Source organism: Cornus florida, unplaced genomic scaffold, assembly GCF_030987335.1.
Source record: "Cornus florida cultivar Cherokee Brave unplaced genomic scaffold, ASM3098733v1 CherokeeBrave_3.0.0_Hap2_Chr06, whole genome shotgun sequence".
Classification (NCBI taxonomy): Eukaryota; Viridiplantae; Streptophyta; class Magnoliopsida; order Cornales; family Cornaceae; genus Cornus; species Cornus florida.
The window spans coordinates 102,796,136-102,805,936 of record NW_026775576.1 but is presented as its reverse complement, the minus strand read 5'-3'; positions in this window follow the sequence as shown (position 1 = coordinate 102,805,936).

Below are 9,801 nucleotides of genomic sequence, written 5' to 3'. Positions count from 1 at the left end.
ATATATATATATGAAATTAACAGGTAACTCATTTATAAAGAAACTAAATAAAAAGAAATAATTTAATTAACGGACAAATCAATAATTTAACATCACAAATGGCATAAATGGACTAATTTACAATTTTTTTTTGATAATTTAGAGGTTTTACTACGAGTATTTTGTATAAATATATGTGCGAGTTAATGACCATGTTTGGTTTTCAAATTGGATCATTAATGTGGGTTGTTAAAATCACCACGGATTGAATTGTTGTATTTTTGGACAAATTTTATAATGTTACGTTGATATGGATCATCTTCAATATTTTGTTTTTCCTAGATTAAGTATCTTCAATATTTTGTTTTTCCTAGCTTAAACTTAATCGCTTCAAAAACACCATATCATCAAATTTTATTTTATTTTTTTTTTTGGAATTAAATTGCATACGAAATCAAATATATTGTTTTTAATAGTTAGATGGAGGCTTGGATATACTCAAAGAAAAAAAATCGTTTGAATATGTTTTTTGTGATTAATTTGTTGTGTAGGTATTGGCTCATGGGGTTTATGTGTTTGAAACATAGCCAATTTTCAAAACATGTCTTCTAGATATTGTTCATCATATTATAAAATCGAATATATATATATGTGTGTGTGTGTGTGTGTGTGGAGGACCTCATGATGAGTTTTCATCATTTAAGAATATTATATGACTCATTGTCAATGTCATTATATATGCTTCTCTTAATACTCGTAGTTAATACACATAATCAGGTATGGTTCTGCCTTTGTATTTTTTCTTATGGTATGATATGATATGTACTATATATATACATACATACACACATACAAGAAACACAAATTGTTGAGTGGGAACAGCTGCACCCACCGAATCCAAGATGACTGATAACCTTTTATTTGTTTAAATATGATTTTGCTTTCGCCTTGCTATAAGATTAGAATCGTATTCTGTTCCCACCGAATCCAAGATGACTCCACCATTTTACATGATATTCTTTTATTTGTTTAAATTTGATTTTGCTTTGCCTGGCTATAAGATTTAGAATCGTATAGCAAGAGTTTATGTAGTTTCGACGGGGCATAAAATTTCATTGGGCCAAATTCAGCCCAGCCAACCAGTTAAGGAAAGGGCCCACTGGCCCCCCAGCTCACTTACTCTCATTTGAGACCTGTGCTGACTGAGAGTAAGGCCCAAGAAGAGATCGAGCCCGTTTAGGAGGGATAAAGCCCATATTATCCCAAGGTTCAGAAAGAAAAAAGGATTCTTATGATAAAAATAGACTTTAATAAATAGAAAAATATATATATATATAAATATTCCATTGAAGTATAATAAATTTATTTTTCTATTAGAAAGAGCAGTTTCTTGCACATTCAAAATATAATATAATATATATATTTTTTTGTCGGGAAGATCAAAAACCAATAATTTATTGATGAGATAGTATCACAAAGAGATTAGAGATGAAAAGCAACAAGTGTCTACAAAGTTCATTCTGAACAAAGGTACACGTACATAGATAAGTAAAAATAAGTTGTTCCTTCTTATTTTATAATCCATCACACATGACATGGCATAACCAATAATTTATTGATAAGATATGAGGATGAAGATGAAGTTATATATGGTAGGGTATATATATATATAATATTTAGGTCAAAGGCAGAAATTGAAAAAAATATATGTAGGTTCCACGTGTAAGAAAAATGGTCTTATTATTATTAATTTTAATTTTTATTTAAATAATTTTATAATATTCATATTTAAGAGATGTGACTGTTATCATATAGCTACAGTTTATTTACAAAGGGGTGTGTTGGTTGATGGAACCAACATGTCTCTTTTTGGTAATTTTTAGAAACGGTCCCAACCCTCTATATATATACGTAAAAGAGAGTTTGAATCCATCGTTCAGTTTCACAAGCAAAAATAGAGGGTTAAAGAGTGTTTCTATATTGTAGAGTGTTTCTGTATTGCACTGTTTCTCTAATAGTTCATCTCAAATACAAACAGCTAAAGGTGGCAGGTATGTTTTTCTAAATAACGTTTTATGCATTGGAACCATGTATTTAATATTGATGAATATCTTACATGTGGTATCAGAGCTAGACATGGATTCTAATATATAAATCCATTTTATTTTCATCAGTATATTATTAGTTTAGTTTATATGAAATTTATATATTATATTTAATTATACGTACAGTATTTTGTTTCTTATATGTGCACACACACACACATATATATATGAATCTATAAAATAGATACAGTAAATATATTGTACGTGATAGGACACTGATATATTATGATATATTGTACGTGATACGACACTGTTATATTGTGATATATTATCTGTTTTGTTGGTACCAATGTCTCACGTATGCATATATACATATATGTTAGTCAATGATTGAAACTTCTAATTCTACCAAATCCCATATATACAAATAGTGTTTGTGTTATATTAATTAGATATGTTATGAGTACATGATGACATATTACATCACTTTGGGACAATCACATTTAATATTGAATCATTAGCATATATGATTGATATGTTAACTTTTGCTAATTATATATATATATATATATATATATATATATGTATATATATATTTTTAAGTGATCATCTATGATTATCATATACATATTGAAATTGGATATTATTTATAAATGTATTGAAATTGGCAACATATACATTATTATGCATATTGCCTTATGTTTATATTGATGCATATTGTGTATATTAAATTGGATTCATTTGAGAAAATTAAATCATTTAACAATCTTAAGGATAAATATTCTTGAAATTGGAATGTATGTTTAATCACCAAAATGGCACACTCATGACAATTTCAATAGTATTTGGATCTAGTAGTAAAATTATAATTTTTGCTAAAGTAAAAGGATTGGAATTGCGTTTAGTTGAGAAGAACAATAATCTAACCCAAAGGTGGATTATTGAGATTTGTCTAATTAAACGGATTGAGATAATTAATGTAGAAAATATAATAGTTAATATACTATTCCCAAAGGAATTTATTTTTGATATTGTATTATCTATGATTAATTAGTTTCAAATGTGAAATTTGTTTCACTAGTGGGAGACTAACATTTAACAATATTGGCCCAAAGGAAATATTGTTGAATGTGATGTTGATCCCATTCGGAGTCAATTATTTTGAGGCATTACTTATTGATTCTGGAAAGTTTGATTGTTTTCCTATCAATTAAACTATTTAATTATGGCCTTAATTATTTTGATTTTATGTAAATTATATTTTATGTTATTGTTGCATGGCAGTTGGTTCATTACCTTGTGTGAAGGCCCTGACTGGGTCTAATTTCTCGGACTGGAAAGATGAAATAATTTTTAATTTGGGACTTGGGGATTTAGACTTAGCCATTAGGTCAGATGAACCACCTAAGCCTACAGACTTTAGTGGTGCAGAGGTGAAAAAGGAATGGGATAAATGGGACAGGTCTAATAGAATTAGTCTAATGTATATTAAGAATAATATTCCTAAATATATTAGGGGTGCCATTCCTGATAAACCATTGGCTAAGGATTACCTTAAGGCTCTAAAAGAACATTTTACTATTTCGACTAAATCACTGGCTAGCACTCTTATGACCCAATTAGTAACCGCAAAATATGATGGTCTTAGTGGTGTGCGTGAGCATATCATGCAAATGACTGATATTGCATGTCAATTGAAAAATATGAATATGGAAGTTAGTGACTCTTTTCTAATCCACTTTATTATGATTTCTCTTCCTGCTCAATTCGATATTTTTAAGATTACTTATAATACGCAGAAAGATAAGTGGAAATTAACAGAACTAATTAGTATGTGTGCACAAGAGGAAGAGCGAACCCAACACAATAAGCCCGATATGGCACATATCGTGGATCAGAAAACAGTCAAGAAAAGTAATAAAAAAGCTGGAGAAAAGGGTATAAAGGTTAATGATGTTGAACCCAGTCAGACACATAAAGTGGGGAAAAAGAAAGTTCAATACTTTTGGTGTCACAAGTGAGGCCATGTCAAAAAGGAATGCTTTAGTTACAAAAACTGGTTAGCAAAGAAAGGTAATACCCATTGTTTAGTGTGTTCAGAATCTAATTTAGCCATTGTTCCGCCAAATATTTGGTGGATTGATTCCGGGGCTACTATTCATATTTCTAATTCCTTGCAGGATTCATAAGGAGCCGGAAAATCAATCCCAACCAAAGGACACTCACCATGGGTAATGGGGTAGAAGCACAAGTTAAAGCTGTGGGAGTTGTTCATCTTGTCCTTAGTAGTGGTTTTGTATTAGAGTTAGAAGATATTTTGTATGTTCCTTCAATGTCCAGAAATTTGATCTCTGTACCTAAACTTGATATGTTGAATTATGAGTTTCGTTTTAGTAATTGTAATATCAATATCTTTTATGATTCCAAATTTATTGGTTCTGGTTAATTAGTTGATAATCTTTGTCTTCTAAATCTTAACCCAAATTTTTCACAATCTCTTTTGTCTTTTAATGTGAGTACCAAACGTGGTCTTACCAATGGTTCTTTTTCTATGTTATGGCATAGGCGTTTAGGTCATATCTCTAGAGAGAGATTAGAAAGATTGGTTAGAGAAGGTGTTCTGAACACATTAGATTTTTCAGACTATGACATATGCATTAATTGTGTTAAAGGAAAGTTAACCAAGTCTAGATATAAGGGTGCTACTAGAAGTAATGGCTTCTTAGAGCTTATACACATAGACATATGTGGTCCTTTCATTCCTACTACACTAAACGGGAAGAAATATTTTGTTACATTTATTGATGATTTTTCTCGTTATGGTTATGTGTACTTGATTGGTGAGAAATTTGAGGCACTGGATATTTTTAAAATTTATAAGACAGAAGTCGAGCGTCAACTTGATAAGAAAATTAAAGTAGTGCGATCAGATTGTGGTGGTGAATACTATGGAAGGCACGATCATATAGGTCGTAATCCAGGGCCATTTGCTAAATATCTACAGGAGTGTGGTATAGTTGCGCAGTACACCATGCCGAGTACCCCTGAGCAAAATGGTGTAGTTGAACGTAGGAATCACACTCTTATGGATATGGTGCAAACTATGATGAGTAATTCATCTTTACCAGATTTTTTGTGGGGTGAAGCTCTTAGGACTGCTGCATATATCTTAAATCGAGTGCTATCTAAGGCAATCTCAAAGACTCATTTTGAGTTATGGACAAGAAGAAAACCTAGTTTAAATCACTTGCATATATGAGGATGTGCAACAGAGGCTAAATTATATAACCCACATGAAAGGAAACTTGATCCCAGGATAGTCAGTTGTTATTTTGTAGGATATCCAGAAAGGTCAAAAGGTTATAGATTTTATTGTCCATCACATAGTACCAAACTTATTGAGACCCTAAATGCTAGGTTCATTGAGGATGGTTACACCAGTGGGAGTATAGAGCCCAGGCACATGGTGTTTGAGGAAAATCGAAATATAAATTTAGTTCCTCGGGATAACGTAGTTGTCCCACTCGCTACCATGCAAGATGGTGATTTAAGTCATCAAGAGTCTGAAGGGCAAACACCTCGCATAGAAGAAATCTCAAATGAACCAATAGTTAACATGCCATTACGAAGATCAAGGAGAGAAAGAAAAAGTGCTATTCCAGATGATTATTGTAATACCCCTAATTTTAAAAAGGATAGTCCTGGCCTTTATTTTAATTATTTATGTGTGTTTTTACTAAATTTATTGTTTAAATTGTATTTTGTTTGTTTAAATAAATTATTTGCTTGATTAATTGCATTACTTGAATTAAATTGTTTTAAATATTTGTTTAATTAATTATTTGCTTGTTTATTTGCATTTCGAGAATTAATTATTTTAAATAAAACTGTTTTAGGTTAATTGGTTATTTAATTATGTTTCTTAAGTTTTGTTAATTACGTGCTTATGTAAATTAACTGTTTTATAAATTAGGGTTTAGTTTATTTAGCGGACATAGGTTTTAATTAAGTTCTATGGGTCGGTTAGGATTTAGTTAGGGCTTGAATTAATTTAGGGTTTGGTATAACTCTATAAATATATAGGTATACGTCTGCTTAGGGTTTTTGTAAACCCTACTCACCACCTTCAGTAACAGAGTTATGTAACAGAGTCATACAGAGAGTTGTGAGGGCAGAGAAACAAAGAGTGGGAGCTTGTGTGGTTTACAAAGAGAAACTTTAGGAGATTAAGGGAGGGATTCAAGGAGGAGTTCTGGTCTTAACTAGGAGTGGCCGAGGTTGATAACAACAAGTTGACGTTGCCGGAGTTTATATAGACGACAGTTAGAGTTTTTAATTCAAACTCTCAGAGGCAAGTCTCTGTTCTTCTTTTTCCCGTTAATTCGTGTTCTGTGCATGCCTAGTTAAGACTCCAAGGGTTAATCACAGATTAAAATAGATGAAACAAATGTTATGATTCATCCTATATGCATGTTTAAATCAGTTTTTAGTTCCATCATATTAATCTGTTTTGGTGTTGCTTAAAAATATTAACTGAAATCTTGTTGCCGATTGTTTTCAAATCTAGTGTTAAATTCTTATTGTAATCGTATATCTATGTTGGAGGATTAGTCTGAGACATTAAACGAGCTTTAGAATAAGTACTTAAAACAGTGCTCAAATCCACCAAATTAATCTGTTGTGGGTTGCCTACAATTTCAGACTAAGTTTCAATGATCAGTGCTTCTAAACTATGTTCTATGCATGCTATCATTGCATATCAGGTTTTTTAAAATTTATCTAGGACTGAGTTTGAACCCTAGAATAGCTATTAAGAACCTTACAGAGGTCTGAAAAACACCGCAATCGAGAAAGATGCAGCAGAACGGACAACGGCAACTAAGGGGAGAAGAGCAGGCTCCAAGAAGAAGGAGGAGCCGGCTCTTTCTACCTTAGAGCCGGCTCCAAAGGAAGGTGGAGCCGGCTCTAGCATCTAGGAGCTGGCTCCTAGATCAATGGAGCAGGCTCTTTTGAAAAAAAGAGCTGGCTCTTTGTTTTGAATGAGCCTGCTCTCAGTTGAACGCACTAAATTGGGTTTTTGTGCACTGTTTGATCTGTATAGGTTCTTGGAACTTTGTTTAAACTGTTTTAAATTGTTGTTGGGTCTGGAATAAACTTGTTGTACTAAGGGAAATATTAATCCATGATTGGGTTAAGGATTGGAGCAAATTAAATTTAAGAAATATCGGGGGTTGCTAACTGTTTTGAACATTTAAAACCATGTACTGGAACTTGGAATTTTTCTGGCATATATATTTTATTACTGTTTGGTTGTATTTAAACAGAAGTATAAGAATAATAAATGCTTGAATTCATTTATTCTTGATATGGAAAAAATTGATAAGTATACTTTGTGAATTCTATCAATTTATAGATTTTATGGAGGACTTGAGTGCTATGACTCATATTAGCAACTTTAATGGATGGAATGTGATGCTTAGGTTTTGTAATGATTTTCCTAACGTCATGTGATATGTATTAAATTGTATTTATGCATATTCTGGATAATGGTTGATAAATAACAGTAATTATCTTAATAATTATGTTGGATGGATTGGATTATATGTACCGGTATGGGACGGTGACGTACTGGGTATGGATTAGTTCAAAACACTAAGTCTTACCTAATTTGGATTAAGGTATGGATTAATCATAAAGGTTAAGTCCATCACCTACATGTGTCATATCAATTATGAATTGAGTGACCTACTTTTGGTTTCAGGATGGATGCGTTATACATTATATCAAACCACTACAAAGTAGAATGATATTTTGTATTAGGAGGAGTACGGACTTTATATATATATTTTATATGCCATGGTATGAGCCTGAGTCTCAGGACCATGGTTAGGGCGCATATATCGCCTAGGATGGATAACTGGACATAGGTGTTGTTCCCTGGTAGGTCTAGGTACTCATGCCCACCCTCGGGTGCGTATTCGCATGTTGTCTTCTATTCAGGCTGAGACAGACCTACTGGACTAGCGAACGTCCTATAGTGTGTACTATATACATATATGGACTACTCTAGATATTGTTGAGTCTTCCTAGGATGTCTCTGCGTATCGGATTACTGTTTGGATTGTAGTAGATCAGGACTTGCATATGGGCCTGACCCACTCCTTTATTTTTCAGGTGCTCGTCAGTTCCAGAGTTAGAGGTTGATCGTGCTGAGCAAATACAGATATTCATTTCTCCGATTATGTAGGAATCTTCTCTATGTTAGCTTTGGATTTTATTTCTATTATTTCAGTTTTGGTTTGAGAGTTTTAATAAGGGGTCCAATGGATGGATCCCGAGTTGTAAACTTATGGAATTTTGGATTATCAGTTTTGATTAATTATAATACAAGGATTTCCTTTTAGTTTCTTCCAGCTTATTATATTATTTCGTATTTCATTTTGTATTCCGTGTTCAATTTAAAATACTTTAATTATTTGATATCCCTCGGGTTTGGACTCGGACCTGATCAATCCGCGTCTCGGATCCGAAGGGTATCACAACTATGAAGTTTATCTACAAGAGATTGAGTTCAACATTGGTAAAGAAGATGATCCACTATCATTTTCAAAAGCCAAAAGTAGCACTTTTGCTCAACAATGGTTAGATGCAATGAAAGATGGGTTAGATTCTATGAAAAATAATAAAGTTTGGGATCTAGTTGACTTACCAGAGGGAGTCAGACTCATTGGCTGTAAATGGGTATTTAAAACTAAACGAGACTCAAAAGGTAAAGTTGAAAGATATAAAGCCTGACTTGTTGCTAAGGGTTTTACTTAACAAAAGAGTATCGACTATAAATAAATTTTTTCTCCTGTTTCAAAGAAAGATTCTTTTAGAATTACAATGACATTAGTAGCTCATTTTGATTTGGAGTTATATCAAATGGATGTAAAAACTGCATTCCTAAATGGTGACTTGCTCGAAGAAGTTTATATGGAACAACCCGAGGGTTACAAAATTGAGGGCAAAGAACATATGGTGTGTAAGTTAAGAAAATCTATTTATGGGTTAAAACAAACATCAAGACAATGGTATATAAAATTTGATGAGATAATTACTTTATATGGGTTTAAAGAAAATATTATTGATGAGTGCATTTATATGAAAGTCAGTGGGAGTAAGTTCATTTTTCCAGTGTTGTATGTTGATGATATCTTACTTGCTAGTAGTGACATTAGCCTGTTACACGAGACTAAACATTTTTGTGACACCCCACATTTTCCACGCATAAGTTGATCAGGCTTATACACGAAAAATGAGATATATCAAAAACCATTGGTAATATACAAGCATGGAATACAAAATGATAATAATAGAAGAATTTAGACAGGAAAGGAAAACTAAATAATAAAACATCCATCTATCATTTATTAAATACAATACTCCTTTATATAACTTGGAAATCCTATGTCAAGGATCCCTAAATATAAACCTGAAAGTTCAACGTCGGAAGTAAATAAAACTGAAAGCAAAATAATACATAAAACTTCTACCCTGGATAAGACCGTAAGAGTAGATGAGTTCGGATGGTGGTCCCACACTGCTAAGCCTCAACCTTGAAACGGGTACTGACCGTGTCCTGAAATAACAACAATGGTGGGTCAACCCCACGAGCAAGTCCTCTTTACTATGACCCAAATCAGAGAATCAAATAAATTAATCATTAATATTCGGAAATATACTCTACCTGTATGCACCATAATGAAACTACACAATGTATAATATGACCTCAACA